Here is an 18,132-nt window from a genome sequence, read left to right on the forward strand (position 1 = left end):
ACAGGTGGAAGGCCATATGTTGCAACTGGTTATTTAAATCAGTAGCAGACACACAGTGCTGGTACTCCATAAAAGAAGGGGGATACAGTAACTGATAAATGGCTTGGTAAAAGGACTTCATGGAGTGGTGCTCAGTAATTGAGTGAGCAGGGGCAGGTTGAGGACTCCTCTGACTGATGTGGCATGGGGCCAACTCCCCATCATTATAGTCCACCTTACCCCTCATACAATGGGGGTTGTTGTTAATGTCCCAGCAGTGGAGTTGTGGGAAGGATCTGAAGGGAAAGAAGGGGAGAGTAGATTGAAGACTGCTGCCTCCGATTGTAAGGTCCCAGTAATGGATCTGCTGGAGGGACCTGGGTGGAAAAGGTGGGGACGTAGGGAGGACTATAAAGACACTCCCTGCCCTCAATTAATTATGAGAGAAAATAAGGGAGGGTTACCAGCACTGTACATGTTATCTGCTGGGTAGTCTAATAATAAAAGTTGCAGCTTGATCAAATCCATATCAAATGTCTCCTCTGCTTCTTTTGGCATAGCCAGACAGTAAGTTTTGCAGCAGAGTTATCAAACTAATAGGTGTTGTTTTTATATATCGGCAAAAGAGCCTAGTCTGCCATGTCTGTATGCTTGGTAATTGTTGTTGTGGCCTGATCCCAATTGCTGCTGTGATGGAGTGTGTTCACAGCAGATGGAGTGCCAATGAGACTACTAGAAAACCAGGTGCTCTCTTCTCCTATGATATCACACTAGGCCAGATCCTCAGCAGTTGTCAGTAGATACAGTTTAATTGAAGTCAGTGGTGCAATATCAATATACATCATTTGATCAACTATCCTCTAATTTCACTACTGCCTTTACTGCTCCTGTGCATGCCAATCTGATCATTTTTAAGAAAGGTCTTGTAGACACAGTATGGTAGAGCTACTCACGGTTCACTTTAATTAACAGGATCCACAGGAGCAGTGAAAGTATATATGTATGTTAATCCAAATGCAGTTGGTGTTTTGCCTTTGCTAGTGCTAACATCTTGCAGTGTCACCTTTACGGCAACATAAATCAAGTCCATTAGCTGTCATCTCTGAGTAATCTGTGAAAGTGGAAACAAATGACCCATGTAGACAGGTTATGATGTCAGATTGCTTTATAATGCTCTTGTAATGAATGTTATCAATTGTGTCCTGTTCCTAATGTCTGCAGCCAGTGCTAGCAGAAACTGAATCAGTCCAAGGCACCTTAAAATCACAGGTATTGAAAATCTGGGAGTTCTTAATCTAGGTTGGGATTTTTCTGTCTTCAGAATCATAATGAATTTTCAGCACTTTTTATGCTCGTATAATGCTCATTTTCCTGTGTTCATCACTTCTCTGCATTTGATACTATTTTCCTTATATAAGGACTATCAATTAATAGCAGGTAATTCACACTGTTAACTCAAATTAATTGAGATTAAAAAATTAATTGTGATTAAGTGTACTATTAAACATTGAAAATTCTTAAATATATTGTCTAGTTTTCTACATTACAATACAGAATACAAGTGTACAGTGCTCATTTTGTCTTATTTTTATTACAAATATTTATCCTGTAAAAATGGTAAATAAAAGTCCATAAACTAGCCATAAAGTATCTCACACAAGCCCTGCAGTACACACTTTTTATCATGAAAGTATAAGTCACAAATGTGGGGTATAGGGTTGTTACATAATTGCATGCAAAATAAAACAGTGTAAAACTTACTGCCTACAAGTCCACCTAGTCCTACTTCTGGTTCAGCCAATTGCTAAGACAGACTAGTTAGTTTACATATATAGGAGAAAGTCACCTGAAAGTGAGAAGAGATAGTCACATGGCACTTTTGTACCCAGCATTGCAAGCTATTTATGTGCCTAATATGCTGAAAATTCATATGCCTGTTCATGCTTTTCCCACCATTCCAGAGGACATGCCTCCATGCTGATGATGCTTGTTTAAAAAAAAAAAGAATTAATTATGTTTGTAACTGAATTCTTTGGAGGATAATTGTATGTCTCCTTTTCAGTTTTACCTACAGTCTGCCATATATTTCATGTTATAGCAATCTTAGATGATGATCCAGTGTGATTGTTTTACAAACACTTTCACTACAGATCTGACAACACACAAAGAAGGTACCAATGTATGATTTTTTAGAAATAGCCACAGCACTCTAACCGAGGGTTAAGAATCTGAAGTGTCATCCACAATCTGAGGGACAAAGTGTGGAGCATGCTTTCAGAAGTCTTAGAAGAGCAACAGTCTGATGTGAAATTACAGCACCCGAGTGACCAAAAAAGAAAATCAGTCTTCTGCAAGCAGTATCTGACTTAGATGGTGTAAATGACATGTGTTGGTCCACTCTTCTTTGGATCATTATTGAGAAGAACTCATCGTGAGGGCATAAGAACCTAAGAATGGCCACACTGGGTCAGACCAAATGTCCTTCCAGTCCAGTGTCTGCCAACAATGGCCAATGCCAGGTGCCTCAGAGGGCATGATCAAACAGGTAACGATCAAGCGATCTCTCTGTTGCCATCCATCTCCAGCATCTGACAAACATAGGAGAGGGACACCATTCCTTACCCATCCTGGCTTATAGCTATTAATGGACCTAGCCTCATGAATTTGTCTAGCTCTTTTTTAAATCCTCTTATAGTCTTAGCCTTCACAGCCTCTTCTGGCAAGGAGTTCCACAGGTTGATTGCATGCTCTGTGAAGAACTTCCTTTTATTTCTTTTAAACTTGCTGCCCATTCATTTTGTTTGGTGTCCCCTAGTTCTTATGTCATGGGAACAAGTAAGTAATGTTTCCTTGTTCACTTTCTCCACACCACTCATGATCTCATAGACCTCTATCATATCCCTCCCTTAGTCTCCTCTTTTCCAAGCTGAAAAGTCCTAGCCTTTTTAATCTCTCTTCCCATGGGACCTGTTCCAAACCCCTAACCATTTTAGCTGCCTTTTTCTTAACCTTTTCTAGTACCAATATATCTTTTTTGAGATGAGGAGACCACATCTGTACACATTCAAGATGTGAGCAATAAGGTATTCTGGCGGTGTCTACACTACCCGTCCCTTTCAGAAGGGGTGTTTAAATGACATCCATTGGAACTGGTGAATGAGTTGCTAATATGAATATTCAGTGCCTCCTTACCATAGTGGCAGCCAGTTGCACTTCAAAAGTGCTGCTTTTGAAACACAAACTGGCCCTGTAGATGCGGGGACTTTGAAATAAACCTCAGACTTTGAAAGTCTCTTATTCCAAATTCATTTGGGGGAATAAGGGAATTTTGAGGTCTGGGGTTTATTTCGAAGCACCCGTGTCTACACGGACAGTTTGCATTTCAAAAGGAGCACTTTCAAAGCATGACTGGGCACCATTATGCACTGAATATTCATATCAGCACCTCATTAACCTCCTGTCATTTAAATACCCCTTCCAAAAGAGATGGGTAGTGTAATGATTCCTAACATTCTGCTTGCTTTTTTGACTGCGCTGCATACTGTGTGGATGTTTTTAGAGAACTATGCACACTGACCCCAAGATCTTTCCTTACTAATTGTAGCTAAATTAGCCCCCATCATATCATATATGTATAGTGTAGCATGGGCGCATGGTCCTCTGGAATGGTGGTTGAGGCATGAAAGAACACATGAATCTTTAGCCTTACAAGACTTCTGTGGGTTTTTTTTAACTACTAGAACCACAGACTTCACCAGAATCTTCAAATGAATCTAAAATATTCATTGCTTATGTATAATTACCAATAAAGATACTTGTATAGTGCCATTAGCCTGCAAGGAGATTGTACCCATCTCTCAAAACAGAGAAAAGATAGAACTAAGGTGTAGGAAACACATGGGGTGATGTTTATTTTGGATGCTAGGCACACATAGACTATGTATTTCCCTGGTGTTTTAGCTCTTAAATGGAGGAAGACTGCTTAAATTGCACTGTTACCACACAATAAGGTCTATCTGCTTTTTCTGCACCCTACTAAATAACTGTGAGATACAGGGCTTGAAATCTAGCATAAGTAAGGGTATAATATGGTTTACAGAATCTGTTACTAGCTGTGAAGGAGACTGACAAACATGGAATCCTTCACACATATCAGTTTGCAAAAGGAGGTGCACTCTGAAGATAACGAAAATCCTATGTGATAGGTTTTACGTGGTAAACCACTAAAATTGTATTCATAGTGTATGTACAACAGGAGGAAATATTAGCTGAAGAGAAAAATGGAAATCTCTTCAGAGGACTAAAGCTTTATAAATACTTTTAGGTCATAATTTTGAAAATATTGTTTATGAATACAGCCTTCTCTCCTGTGCTGCTTACTTAAGCTAAGATGATAAAACTTCTTTCATGCATAATTGTGTGGTATAGCCTTTTTGTTAAATAAATAGATTTTGCCACATCTCACATATACCAAAAGTAATAGCTGTCTTGAAAGGTAGCAACATTTCTGCTTTTTGGTTTCTGAAGAAAATAATAGGCATGAAATTCATATTATAAAATAATTTGAGTGTATGCAGACATACATGTGTATGTGTGCATGTATATGTGTTAAAGGGACATATTGTAAAACACTGCACGATAAGCAATAGACCAGAGGTCTTCAAACTGGGATCTGTGAGCCATGAGTTATCTGCACAGTACTTCACAGATCTTTAAGAGCAAAAATGTGATCATCTAGTGTGACCTTCTTATAACCCATGCAAGTGGGCTGCCATGAATATAATCCTTGTTTCTAGTCCAGTAGTTGTGATTGTCCTGTTCCAGTTTAAATAAAGACTGGATCTTTGAAAATTCTGTTGATAGAAGTCCACCACAACTCTTAATAAGTTGTTCCAGTGGTTAAAATGTGGTATGTTTCTAGTCTGAATATTATTTGCACCTTATTTCTTGTTTCAACTTCTAACACTGGACTTGGTTATACCTTTGTCTGCTGGACAGAAGAGCCCTCTGCTATCCAATTTCTGTTCCCCATGTAGCTACGTATCAAGTCATGTCTTCACTGTATCTTTGATAAACTCAACAGTTTGAGCTCCTTAGATCTCTCACTATATGGCATATTTTCCATTCCTTTAATCATTCATATGACTCTTTTGTGAACCCTGTCTGATTTGTCAGCATCCTTCCTGAGATGTGGACACCAAAACTAGATTCTGTCTTCCAGTAGCAGTCACACATGTGCCAAATATAAAGATAATGTAATCTCTCTACCCCTAGCTAAGAGTTCCCATTTATGCATCCAAGCATTACATTAGGAGTGAGCCCTTTTGGTCACAGTATTGCACTGGAAGCATGTTCAGCTGATTATCCACCATGACTTCCAAGTTTGCTTCCCAGGATAGAATCCACCATTTTGTAGGTATGACCTGCATTGTTTATTTCTGGATACATATTTCTATTGCATTTGGCTCAGCAAGTGATCCAAATCACTCTCTATCACTAATCTTTCTTTTGCTATTTACCGTTTCCCCAATTTTTGTGCCATATGTAAATTTTATCAGGAATGACTCTATATTTATTTATAGGTCATAGATGAGTATGAAATAGCATAGGATCACTAGAAATCCATTTAGTCATTCTTCATTTACAATTACGTTTTGAGGCTTATTGGTTATCCAGTGCTTAATCCATTTAATATGTGCTGTGTTCATTTTGTATGTTACTGGTTATGTGCATCACCAGTTTATTCCATGGTACTGGTTCTATCTTCTCACCTTTGTCTGCTTCTGTACATGTCTCTTTAAAAAAATGACAAAGAAAGGCTACATTGATTAATTGAATTATTGCCTACATAAATTATACACTGCTGTCCTGTAAATAAAGCTGGTAATTGTAATTAGCATTGTTCATTATAATTCAAAAGCACATAAACACCATTTACTTGCTAATGAGTTGATAGGATTTTTTTTTAATTTTATCTCCTGAAATATGTGATCCAATTCAAAAGAGGCTATCACACAGAAACTAAAAATTAATGATATGTTCTGAGTTAATAACCTCTAAGGACTTTAAAAACATTGTAGTCTGAATTGTATTATTTTGTTGTTGGAGTTGTTTTATTCATTTTACTTTATCAGAACAGTGATATTATAAAATACTTTTAAAAAGTTTAAGGTTTCTAATTGACTTACCATAGCAACAAATGCCTGCTCAGGAAACATGTTAGAATTAGGGCTTTGAAAGTTGAATAGTTGTCAGTTGTATCCACTAAACGTGTAGAAGTGTTACATTAGCATACACATCTTCCTTAACAAAATGTAGAAGCATGCTAGTTCCTATTCTAGTCTTTGGAGATGGATAAGAATGAAAAATAATAATTTTGATTATCCACCATGTCATGACATAGCTTTGTGAGTTTTTCAATTCTAGAAACTATTGCAAATCTGCATTGATTTTTGCCCAAATTGTTTTGTTGTTCTTCTTTAGTGTTGTTGAGGAACTGTCAGCCAGAATGTTAATATTTTATGAAGGCAAACTCTTCAAGATGCTGCTAATCCAAAGACTAGTCAGGTGTTCAAAGTGATGTATTGCAGTAGATACGAAGTGATGCCATTAAAATTGTCTTGGGCCTTTGGGGCACAACAGAGCTTTGACACACACAATCACATTTTTGTAAGTGTGCCATAGTGTACTTCATAGGAATTTCCCCCACCATGTTATGTGTTTATTTTTGTTACAGGCAAAAAAGTAGATATTTTAAGAGTAAACTGTATAATGGGGTCAAAACAAGTTATATAACATGTTAACAATAGCATGCATCCATCTGTCTAGATAACACTTTCCATCCATATAGAAATAGCAGTACTACTGGGAGGAAAACGAAACTCCAGTAGAACACTTTGCTAATGAAACAAGCATTAATCATAATTTGTTTCCAAATCAAATGTAATAAATTGTTATTATTATTATTGACATTAGTGGTAATAAAGCTTTCCATGAAATTTGCCCCTTATTATACTATAATATAACAAGTAATCATATTAGGTGCATCTGTTTCCTCTTTTCTAAATTATTTTATAATCTCTTGGTTTTTGAGCATATTAGTCAATTCCTTTTGATCTTTTGTTCGTAAAAATGACTAACCTGTGTTACAACTTTGCATGGTCTCTCGATATTCAACCCCATATTAAATCCTTTGGAAACTGAAATAATGTAGTGTTTTGAGTGGTGTACTTTTCACTTAAAAGACTGAACTGAATAATAGAGGCCTATGATACCAGAAAAGTTGGGGCGAGAGAAAAGCAGAGGAATTCTTGGGCTATTTCTTGAGGACTAATTCAATTATATTTTGAGATAACCCCAAATTTAATTGATATTTATATATAGAAATGTGTGCCTGAAGCCAACATTAGCTTCTTGCTGCGGATTAAGTACAGTTTGTGAACACATGCTCCTGAAAAAAAAAATTGCTTCCTTTTTAACCAGGAACAGCTGTCTAAGTAAGATGGGAAAACATTTTGTTCAGCACCTTTCTACAGCGCTGTATAAGTAATTAATATCACAGTGATCATCCCTGTAAGAAAGCAAAACATTCATATCCCCTCTATGTGCAGCAGGAAATAAAGGCAGGGAGGTTAAGTATTTTGTCCAAGATCACAGAATCAGTGCCAGGTTTGAGATTAGAGGGCCCTTTGATCTTAGTCTGTCATTAGTGTGTCATTTGGATGTCATTTGCATACTGCATAGTAGATTCACACCTTGTTTCTCGAGCTTATGTTTGCTCCCCACCAAACACTGAGCTAAGAGACTATATGGGACCTAAAGACCAGAGGGTAATGGCTATGGAAACATGGCTGTGGTATTTATGAGAAATCTAACTGCTTACTCAGGTCATTAGTTTACAATCTCAAATCTTTTTTCTTTCCTATATGTAAAAAGCCCAGAAACATTTTAAGTAAATTAAATTCAGAATTGACTTTCATAGTGAGAGGTTCGATAGGGAAGGACTGTGGCTACCAATTTTTACAGAACCCAAAAGCTAACTTGTGGTGAGAGGCAGATTCTCTCTCAGGCTATGTCTAAACTAGATGGCTTTGTCGACAAAAGCCAGGGAGCTTCCAGATTCCCAAGTCATTCTGTCAACTGTAAACTGGAAGAAGACAGCACTTTTGTTGACAGTCTTATCCCACTCCCCATGAGGCATAATGTCTCTGTCGACAGGAAGCAGGACTGGATGTTCCAGTGGGTGGGGATGGGGGGCCCAGTTGATAGATTCCAGGACACCAGGAGCCCTGTCTGCTGTGCTTCCAGTTGGCTGTTTTGTCAACAGAGCGGATCGCTCTTGAAGTTGGCTTGGTAGTTTAGCCACAATATGTCAACGGAAGTTTTGAATGAAGATATCTTCCAACAGAAAACTTCTGTCGACAAATTGCTATAATCTAGAGAAATCCTCATATACTTGCTATTCCTCTGCATATGAAAACGGACATAAAAGAGAAAATACTTGAACTAATACTAGTATTTTATTTTTAAAGAGAACAGTGTTTAAATTATTTCAGCTTGATTATTTTTCCTTATAACTGTGCACTTTTAGTGGAACAATTATAAGGAAAAAAGAAAAAATACAACAAAACAGATTTTAAGTGGGTGTTTAAAATCTGGTCACTTGTTATCGCACTATTGCAACATATGTTGCTTGGCATATTTTCTACTTTCAGCTCTAAGAAGTCCACGAAGTGGAATTATTTAACCATGATGACTATCCAGTGCTTATTTTTAACCTGCACTTGTCAGGGCTGTGCCGTGAAAGCACTGAGCTTGGCAGTTCGTAGCCCCAGTACCTCTGGACTTGCTGTGTCAGTTATGATGTAAAAAAAGAAAAAATTGCTTGAGCCCTGATTGCTTGTACTTTGGCACCTCATTACAAATTAAGCACTGTGACTGTCTCTTTTTTGATGCAATAGCCAGTAGTTACTCCAGTCACTTCACAGTTTGAAAAAATTGCCAGTTCTGGAGAGTCAACTAAGTGTGGAGAATAGAGAGAACTGGTTTTCATAAATATTTGCTTTCATTTTTAGACATTAGTTTCAGTAGTGTTGATGCTTCTTTTCCATTTTCTATCCATGAACTTTTGTGTCTGAGTAGCATGAATGTTTGCAGAATGATTTTAGGTTCATATGTTTGATTTCCTAGGAAAGGTAAATTTTAAATTGCTTTTTGGAAAAATGTATACCAGCTGTCTTATTTAAAAAAAAGTGCACGTCTAGTTAAGGTAAAGAATATTAATCTGTTAATAAATAAGAAACTACTTCGGAATTTCAAGTAACCAGAAATATGTTAAATAAAATTTGTGAATACTTCTGTCAATTAATGCATGTATTGTCAAGGAATTGCTCATGCTGATCAGCCATCAACAGGATGGTGACATGAAGACGTCCTACTCGTATTGAGTGACTGCCAAGCTGTCCATGTACTAGCTATGGGGAGAAAAGAAAGCAAAATTTAACTTGGTACAAGTTAATCCCTTAGGTTTAGATATAACCCTTCTACACAGTTGTTTCCCTTGAAAACGTCAGAAAAATAGGTAATGTGAATGTGGTACATATCTTTACTGAAGTTCTCCTGTATATGAATAAATGTATCCTCAGCCAAAATTCTGAAAAAGAGTATGCCTACATTTGGACTACATACTTAGCACCTAATAGCCTGATATTTTTCAGGTGTGGACTATCCCCAGCTCCCACTGAAGCTGCTATTATTATTATTATTATTATTATTATTATTATTATTATTATAGAAATCTGACACTGTGCTGGCATGTGAAAATTATTTTAAATCATGTTACATGAACTAACCCAATCTTTCCAATGGGCTAAATTTGTAGGGAAGTGTATATTCCACTTTCCTGTGCTAGCTGGTCTCCTTGACTTAAACCCTTGTACTCCAGGTGGAGCATAGGTTGTCTACAAGTCTCCTCCACTTCACCCTGTCTTGGGACGAAACTTCTAGCTGACTCCAGGAGTACTACCAGTTGTTGTCCTTCACTCTCAGTAGATCTTCTCCAAGTTGCCCGAGGTCTTCTTGACCCCTTCTGGTGCCTAAAAGGGATTCACCTTAAGAAAGACAAGATACCACAACCTAGTTTCCTTCATGACTTGCCGTGGAGAGGAGTTATGAATTTCAGAGGAAATGCCACATAAGCCTTCACTGACTTAGTGTTTTCCTAGCTGCCCAGTGTTTACCACCTACTGGTTGGTGTGGTCTCCCAGACAGATGGGAAACTCTGGTCCCTTTCTACCACATCAGCCTCACTTTGTTGAACGTTCTGCCAGGGATGAAGCTGAGCCAACAAATCTACACTAGAAACTGGGAAGGAGGTGATAGTTTCTGCAGATGTGCATCTGTGGAAGAGGCAAAAACAAAATGCAGCCCTTTTTTTCTTTGGTAGGAAAATGAATGGCCTTACAAAGTCCATTCAAAAGCAAAGTTGCTAGTAAACTATTCTATTTAATGTAATGCAGAGTGAAACAGTTGAATCACTGTTGTGGCTGCATCTTGCACACATTAGCTACGTCTACACGTGTATGCTACATCGAAATAAGCTATTTCGATGAATAGCGTCTACACGTCCTCCAGGGCTGGTGCCGTCGACGTTCAATGTCGACGTTGGGCAGCACCACATCGAAGTAGGCACTGCAGGGGAGTGTCTACACGCCAAAGCGGCCCAAATCGAAATAAGGGTGCCAGGAACAGCTGCAGACGGGGTCACAGGGTGGACTAGCACTTCCGGGGCAACAGCTAGCTGGTCCCTTAAAGGGCCCCTCCCAGACACACTCAGCCTGCACAGCACGCGGTCTGCAGAGCCACAGGCATGCACACCCGTCGAAGCAGTATGGACCCCCAGCAGCAGCAGCAGCAGCAGCCAGAGGTCCACACAGCCGCCCCTGCAAGAGCAGTGCTTGCCCTCCTCAGTGCTATGCAGGAGGCAGCTGATCACCTTTTAGTCACAGAAGAAGAGGAGCTGCCCCCAGGGGAGGAGGAAGCAGCCCCAGACCCTGCTGTCATCTGCCCCCCCCCTGCCCCCCCTGCTGCACACGCCGCCGGCTGTGGAGCTACCCCACAAGCACCGACTGGTGGGAGCAGCTGGTGCTCAGCGAGTGGGACAACGAGCGCTGGCTCCAGAACTTTTGCATGAGCCGGCAGACATTCCTTGAGCTCTGCCAGTGGCTCACCCCTGCACTGAGGCACCAGGACACCTTCATGCGGCGTGCCCTCAGCGTCGAGAGACAGGTCGGCATTGCTGTCTGGAAGCTGGCCACTCCAGACATCTACCGATCCGTGGGGCAGCAGTTTGGCGTGGGCAAGGCCACCGTTGGGGCTGTCCTCATGGAGGTAAGAGGACCCACGGGGAGGTGGGGAGCCCTGGGGAGGGGGGGAGCCCTAGGGGGGAGGGCCAGACACACCCTGCACACCCCTCACTGGTGCTCTCCCATGTCCTTCCCCTGCAGGTCGTCCGCGCCATCAATGCCCTGCTCCTCCACAGGCTTGTGCAGCTTGGGGACCCAGATGCCACCATCGCGGGGTTTGCCAGCCTGGGCTTTCCAAATTGCTTCGGGGCTCTGGATGGGACCCATATCCCCATCCGTGCTCCAGAGCACAGTGGAGGACGCTTCCTCAACAGGAAGGGCTACCATTCTGTGGTCCTCCAGGCCTTGGTGGACAGCCGGGGCCGCTTCCTGGACATTTATGTTGGGTAGCCTAGCAGCACCCACGACACCCGGGTGTTCAGGAATTCGGGCCTGTGCCGCCGGCTGGAGGCAGGGACCTACATCCCCCAGCGGGAGATCCCTGTGGGGGACGCCACCACGCCCCTCTGCGTCGTCGCAGACACGGCATACCCCCTCCGGCCCTGGCTCATGCACCCTTACAAGGGCCATCTGTCAGCCAGCCAGGAGCGCTTCAACGCGCGCCTGAACCATGCGCGCCAGGTGGTTGAGCGCACTTTTGGCCACCTCAAAGGGTGCTGGAGGTGTCTCCTCACCTGCCTGGATGCAGGGCTCACCAATATCCCCCAGACTGTGGGCGCGTGCAGCGCACTCCACAACCTGGTCTAGAGCAAGGGGGAGGCATTCTTTCAGGGCTGGGCTGTGGAGGCTGGCAGGGCTGACATGCAGCCACCCGCTGCCCCCAGTCGCCATGTGGACCCCGAGAGGATTCCGGGTCTGGGAGGCCCTGCGGGCCCATTTCGACCAGACCACAGGGTGAATACTGGCAGGCCCCCCACTATACCCCCCCATGCTCCACAACACTCCCTGCCCCCACACCCACACCACAGAGCACCCAAGAGCACACCCCCCACTTTTCTTGCAAATAAAAATAGACCTGTTGTTTTTGAAACCAAAACAAAACAGTGATTTCTCTTATATTAAAATACTAACAGTATATATATATATATATAGTGATAACAAAAGGGGGGAACTATTTACATGGGGGGCAGGTACCATAAAAGAACAGGGGTCTCACACAAAGTATATACACAAATATTATATGATGGGGGATATGTACAAAGGGGGGGGGGCGCCACATCCTGGGCCCCGCACCCTCTACTGTCCGGCGCCCGGGGTTGGCAGGCGTGACCCTCGCCTCAGCCTCAGCCCTGGCCAAGGCTGGCTGGGGGCAGGGCGAACTGGCAGGTATGGCCGGCGGGTGTCAGCAGGCCCCAGGTCCCCCTCAGCAGAAGGACCCGGGGTGGCGGACGGCAGTGGGACGGCGGTCGGAGCAGCAGGTGGAGCAGCGGGCAGAGTGGCGGGTGGCACGGCATGGGGGGCCAGGTAGTCCTCTATGCACTCAAAAGTGCGCATAAAGGCCCCCCATGCCTCCTGGCGCCAGGCCAGCGCCCGCCCCTGCAATTCCAGCCACTGCTCGTCCACCCGCAGGCGCCGCTCCGACACCTCCAGCTGATGCCGGAGGGTCGCGAGCAGCTAGGGGTCCGTTGCCATCCTCGGATGGTGGTGGCTCCGCCGTCGGCCCCGCCCTGGGGCTGGTTGGTGCTCCGCCGAGGGGCTGGCCTGCTGGGATGGCCCCGGTGGGCTCTCCGGGACCACTGACACCTCGCCAGCGCTCTCCGGGCCCTCTGATGGTGCAGCTGCGGAACATGGGGGGAAGAAGAGTGGAGACAGCCGTTAGTGTGGCCCCCGAGCTGTGGCCCTTGTCCCCCCACCCCTCTGCTGCTGGTTCTCCATCCCCGTCCCCGGGAGATGCTGCTGCTGCTGATGGGTGTCCCACCCCCCCCCGGGGGACCCTAGGTTCCACTCCCCCCATCTCCAGGGATGGGGCATGGCGCTGTCATGCTGGGGGCAGGGGCTGATGCACTCTTCTGAGGGACATGCCACTGCTGTCCTTGGGGCCATGGTCATCTGGGCATGTGGGAGGGCCCTGGTCATGTCTGTTGTCCCCACCCCTCAACCCCAGGGGTGTGCACCGGGCGGGGTACATACCTGATGGTCTGCTCCCACGGTCAGGGGACACCCTCTGGGCGGACGCCCTGCTGGAGCTCCGGGATGGCAGGACGATCCACAGCCCCCTGTCGCTGGAGGAGGATTCCCCCTCCTCCTCCTCCGGTGTCCCAGAGGTGGGCTCCTGGGGGGGCCCCTGGAGTGCGGGGCTTGCCTCCGGGGTGGACTCCTCCTCTGGGGCCTGCTGGGGCTCGTCATCCGAGGTGTCAGGAGTGGCCGGCGGGGAGGAGGTGTACCGGGGGCCCAGGATGGACCTGAGCTCCCTGTGAAAGGGGCAAATGGGGGGGTGGCCCTAGATCGGCTGGCCGCATCCCAGGTGTAACCCTTCCGCAGCTCCTTAACCTTACTCTTGACGTGGTCAGGAGTGCGGGCAGGGTGACCCTGGGTGGCCAGGCCCTCGGCCAGCCGAGCGAATGCATCCGCATTCCGCCTCTTGCTCCCCATTACCTGGAGCACCTCCTCCTCACCCCAGAGCCCCAGCAGGTCCTAGATCTCGGCCTCCATCCAGGAGGGGCCCCGCTGCCTCTTTCCTGACTGGCTGCCAGCCTGGGAGCCTTGGCTCCCCTTGCGGGGGGTGCCCTGGGGGCGCTTGGGGGGCTGGCGGTCGGCCATCGCAGTGGGGGCGTGTCTTGGGGCTGCAGGGAGGCGTGCAGGCTAGCCGCATGTTAGTGCTGCTGCCTGCATGCACTCTCAGCTTCCTGCACAGGAAGGCAGGGGGCGGGGAGCTTTAAGGGGCCGCTGCACGCAGTGACCATAGAGCTCAGGGGCTGGAGAGAGTGTCTCTCAACCCCTCAGCTGATGGCCGCCATGGCGGACCCCGCTCTTTCGATGTTGTGGGACGCGGATCGGCTACACGTGCCCTGCTTCGACGTTCAACTTCGAAGTAGGGCGCTGTTCCCATCCCCTGATGTGGATAGCGACTTCGATGTCTCGCCACCTTACGTCAATGTCAACTTCGAAATAGCGCTCGCCCCGTGTGGATGTGGTGGGCGCTATTTCGAAGTTGGCGCGGCTACTTCAAAGTAGCCGGCACGTGTAGACGCGGCTATTCTTACCTTGTGCTGTCATCCCTCCTCCCTATTTCCCTCCCAGCATGCTTCAGCTATGTAAGGCTTTCCCAGTTATTATTGGTTGGCTTAACCTCTACCAGCTCTTTTACTATCAGAGGGGTAGCCAAGTTAGTCTGCATCTGTAAAAACAATGAGGAGTCCTGTGGCACCTTATAGACTAACAGATGTATTGGACCATAAGCTTTTGTGGGGAAAGACCCACTTCATCAGACGCATCTGACGAAGTGGGTCTTTGCCCAAAAAAGCTTATGGTCCAATACATCTGTTAGTTTATAAGGTGCCACAGGACTTCCTGTAATCATTTCAGTGAGATGCATATATATTTTAGAGGAAGTACAAGAAGTGTAAAATACAGATGATGATAAGAAAACTAATCCAATTATTTTGTTATGATGGGAAATGAGCAGATTGAAGAAATAACTGTAGAATTCCAGCCTACGAGCGTGCAACAGTCATGTGCACAATCACAAGAGTCTCACAGGTTCCAGCATGACTTTTAGCCAGTGTACATTGGTATTAGGCCCAGTCTCTATTAGGTTCCTCAAAACCTGACCTATGTATAACAGATAAGCAATTCTCTCTTTTGGGGTGGTGGAGATATGTTTCCAACCTCTGTTTGCCAAGGATAAGAATCTGAATGATATTGTACACCGTCTTTCCTTGTGCTATAGTTCTAAACATCTTACATTAATCTAACCAGAAAGCCACTACCAGGAAAGTGTGTACAGAGTTTAGAGCATAAATAGTAATTGTAGTGAGTGATAAGTAGTGTCTCTGAGATTACATCTACACTTACCTGGAAAGTCAAGAGCTGCTGCTCAATTTTTGGTACACCAGTTGCATACCAAAAATTGACTTTTCAGCTGTCTTCACAGCAGAAGGTCAGTGGAAGTGCTCCTCCCATCGACCTTCTTTTAATCCTCGGGACTCTGTATTCTTAAAATAGTAATTTATAACATGTTATCATTGGTTAAAATAAAATCGAGCAAGGGTAGTATTTTAATGCTTATGCATCCGCTTTAATCACCCTAAAGTTAAGCACATGAATAAATGTTTGTTTGAACTGAGGTCTTAAATCTGTTGATGATGATGCTAGAACAGGCATGTATTAGTCATATTCTCAGCTGCATACATTTGCATTGCAATTAAGTAATTAGAACCTGTCTACAGTTTAAGATTGGAAAATAACAGCAGAACATGATGCTTAGCTATAGTTGTAAATGTCTTAAAGGTTAATTGTTGTATTGCCCTACAGTAATTGTACTTACAAAATTTGCAATGCATGTCATTCATTGCTGTTATATAGAAATATCAGTATACTGAAGATTTTTTAAATCTAGTGAAATGTAGAAAAATTGACAGTTAAAAAGTTTGTGAACGTGAGAGTTGGCACAGTGTAGTTTCACCAATAAACGTGCATAGTTATATGCAGTGTGTGTGAAACTTTTAGAGATTCTGAATTTAAAAACTATGACTCATTTCTAAATTGGAAAAATCAGCATTTATCAGAGGGACTGTACTGATTTTTTTTTTTTTTTAGTTTACTAAAGTACACTGTGCATCTGGGACAAAACTAAAAGGGAAAATGTTCTATTAAAAAGAATTCTTTTGACTTTTTGACCATCCCTGCATTGTCAAATTGCATAACAATTAGATTTTAATACTTATGACTATTTCTGAGAAACCAAAATTAAACAACCCCCCAGTTGCCAATTTTTGAAATTAACTACTAAAGGGAAACAGCTTCAGTTAGAGCTCAATCCTATGTTATCTGTGGATTCAGTGATGCCAAACTACTTAAAGTTTGAATTATCCTGAGCTGGTTAAGTGCCTTAGAAAGAAAACACCACCTTTCTATGAGCTCTGTCATTAAGACTCTTTAAGATAGGTGTGTTTTAGTGGCTGCAGCTGTGGTGCAAGCAATAAAATTTAAAGATACTTTTTTCATAGTTTATCTTTAGTGCTTTGGTTTGGGCAAATGTATCATTCATGCACTTCAAATATTTTACTAAAACAGGCCACACTGAATCCATTCAAATAAATGAGATTTAAGATAATATAGGGAATTTTCAATGTGTAATTATCACATGAAGCAAAGTTGTCCTGCTGTTGGAATGGGACATTTTTGCTAACTGAAGTTGTGCTGTATAACATATCATTCAGAACATGAATGAACAGTTGGAACCTTTTTCCATTAGCTATTATTTCTACTTGAGTTGATGCACCCTTTGTTTCCTATTTTTTTTAGAAGGAAGGGTTCTTTCGAAGATGGGGCTTACTTTTGAAAGAGCCATGTCTACATTGCTTTTCTTCTTTTGAAAGAAGAATATGCAAATTAAGTGCCAGATATGTAAATCTGCACCTTTTTTGCATTTTTTTATTTCCCTCATTTGTATGCCTCTTCCGAGGAAGGAATGCAAGTGTAGACACAGCCAAAATGTGTAAGAGATGGATTTGGGAGGCAGTCATTTAAATATACTGGTGAAAGTTAAAGGTGTATTGAAATCAGTACATTACCTTGTAGATGATGAAAAATACTTTTTTACTTAGGCTGATAAGCCTTTGATGAAAACAATTTTGCAGCAAAATAATGGATTTGATACAGTGCTGTTAGTTGATTTTGCTGAATTCATAGGCTCTAACAGTTTACCTTTTTTATATATGTGGCATATTCCAGACCTAAATAGAAAAGGAAAAAAAACAGTTTGAGGGCAGGGTGGAAAAACAATATCTAATAATTGGTGAGAAGCTGCAGTTAGAGTTGATTGCATTCAGCAGCATCATGGAATTCTTATCATCACTGTCACCATGCAGCACTAACGGGGTAAATAAACACATTGTGAACTTGACTCTCATGCACATTTTTGGAGTCATACATTCTGTGAGTATGCAGCTGAGTCATAAGGTCCATTTATACATACCACTCTCAGAGAATGTCATCCGCAGTGTGAAACTGTAGCCATTATTGTTCTGTGTAGAACCAATCCAACAGATTTAAAACCTGAAATAAGAAGGTAAATTAGACCTAATCTGAAGTTCACTGAGAGGGGCTCTGGACTAGGTTCTTAATTATTATCTCATTGAGAATGTTAATTCAGAACATTGAATTGTAATAAAATCTTTCTGTTTTTCAGTACAAAAGTCTATAGACAAAAATTGGTATTCACATAAAATATTTTGAGGATGAAATAAGCAGCACTTCTCCTTTCTAGTTTAAGTGAATTAATAGTGAAAATATTTAGTACAGAAAAGACAAATGGAATAAAAATGGGTTTTTTTACACTGACAGCTGTTAAAGATCATTTTTAAATATCTAACTGTCTCACCAAATTAAGGTAAGATTTGCAAAAATGCCTAAATGATTTAGGAATAAATTCCTTACACACTACTGAACACATCACCCTAAGTCTTTCCTTCTAGGGAAATATAGTGTATTTAGGCCTATATAAATAGACATGCGTAACTTGATTCAGAGTTGGAGTTTGTTGCCTTTGATGAGGTATTCCTGGCTGGGCCCATCAGATTAGCACCAGTAGAGGAAGGAAGGGAAGTCTAAGCATAGTCAGTCAGCA

General features: G+C 42.9%; 1 protein-coding gene across 8 annotated transcripts in view; it reads left to right on the forward strand.

Annotated features, from left to right (window-relative positions):
- CNKSR2 (connector enhancer of kinase suppressor of Ras 2) overlaps positions 1-18,132 on the forward strand; it is a 372,822-nt gene that overhangs the window by 258,794 nt on the left and 95,896 nt on the right. The gene's annotated exons all lie outside the window — the stretch shown is intronic.

This window comes from Carettochelys insculpta, chromosome 1 (assembly GCF_033958435.1).
Source record: "Carettochelys insculpta isolate YL-2023 chromosome 1, ASM3395843v1, whole genome shotgun sequence".
NCBI lineage: Eukaryota > Metazoa > Chordata > Testudines > Carettochelyidae > Carettochelys > Carettochelys insculpta.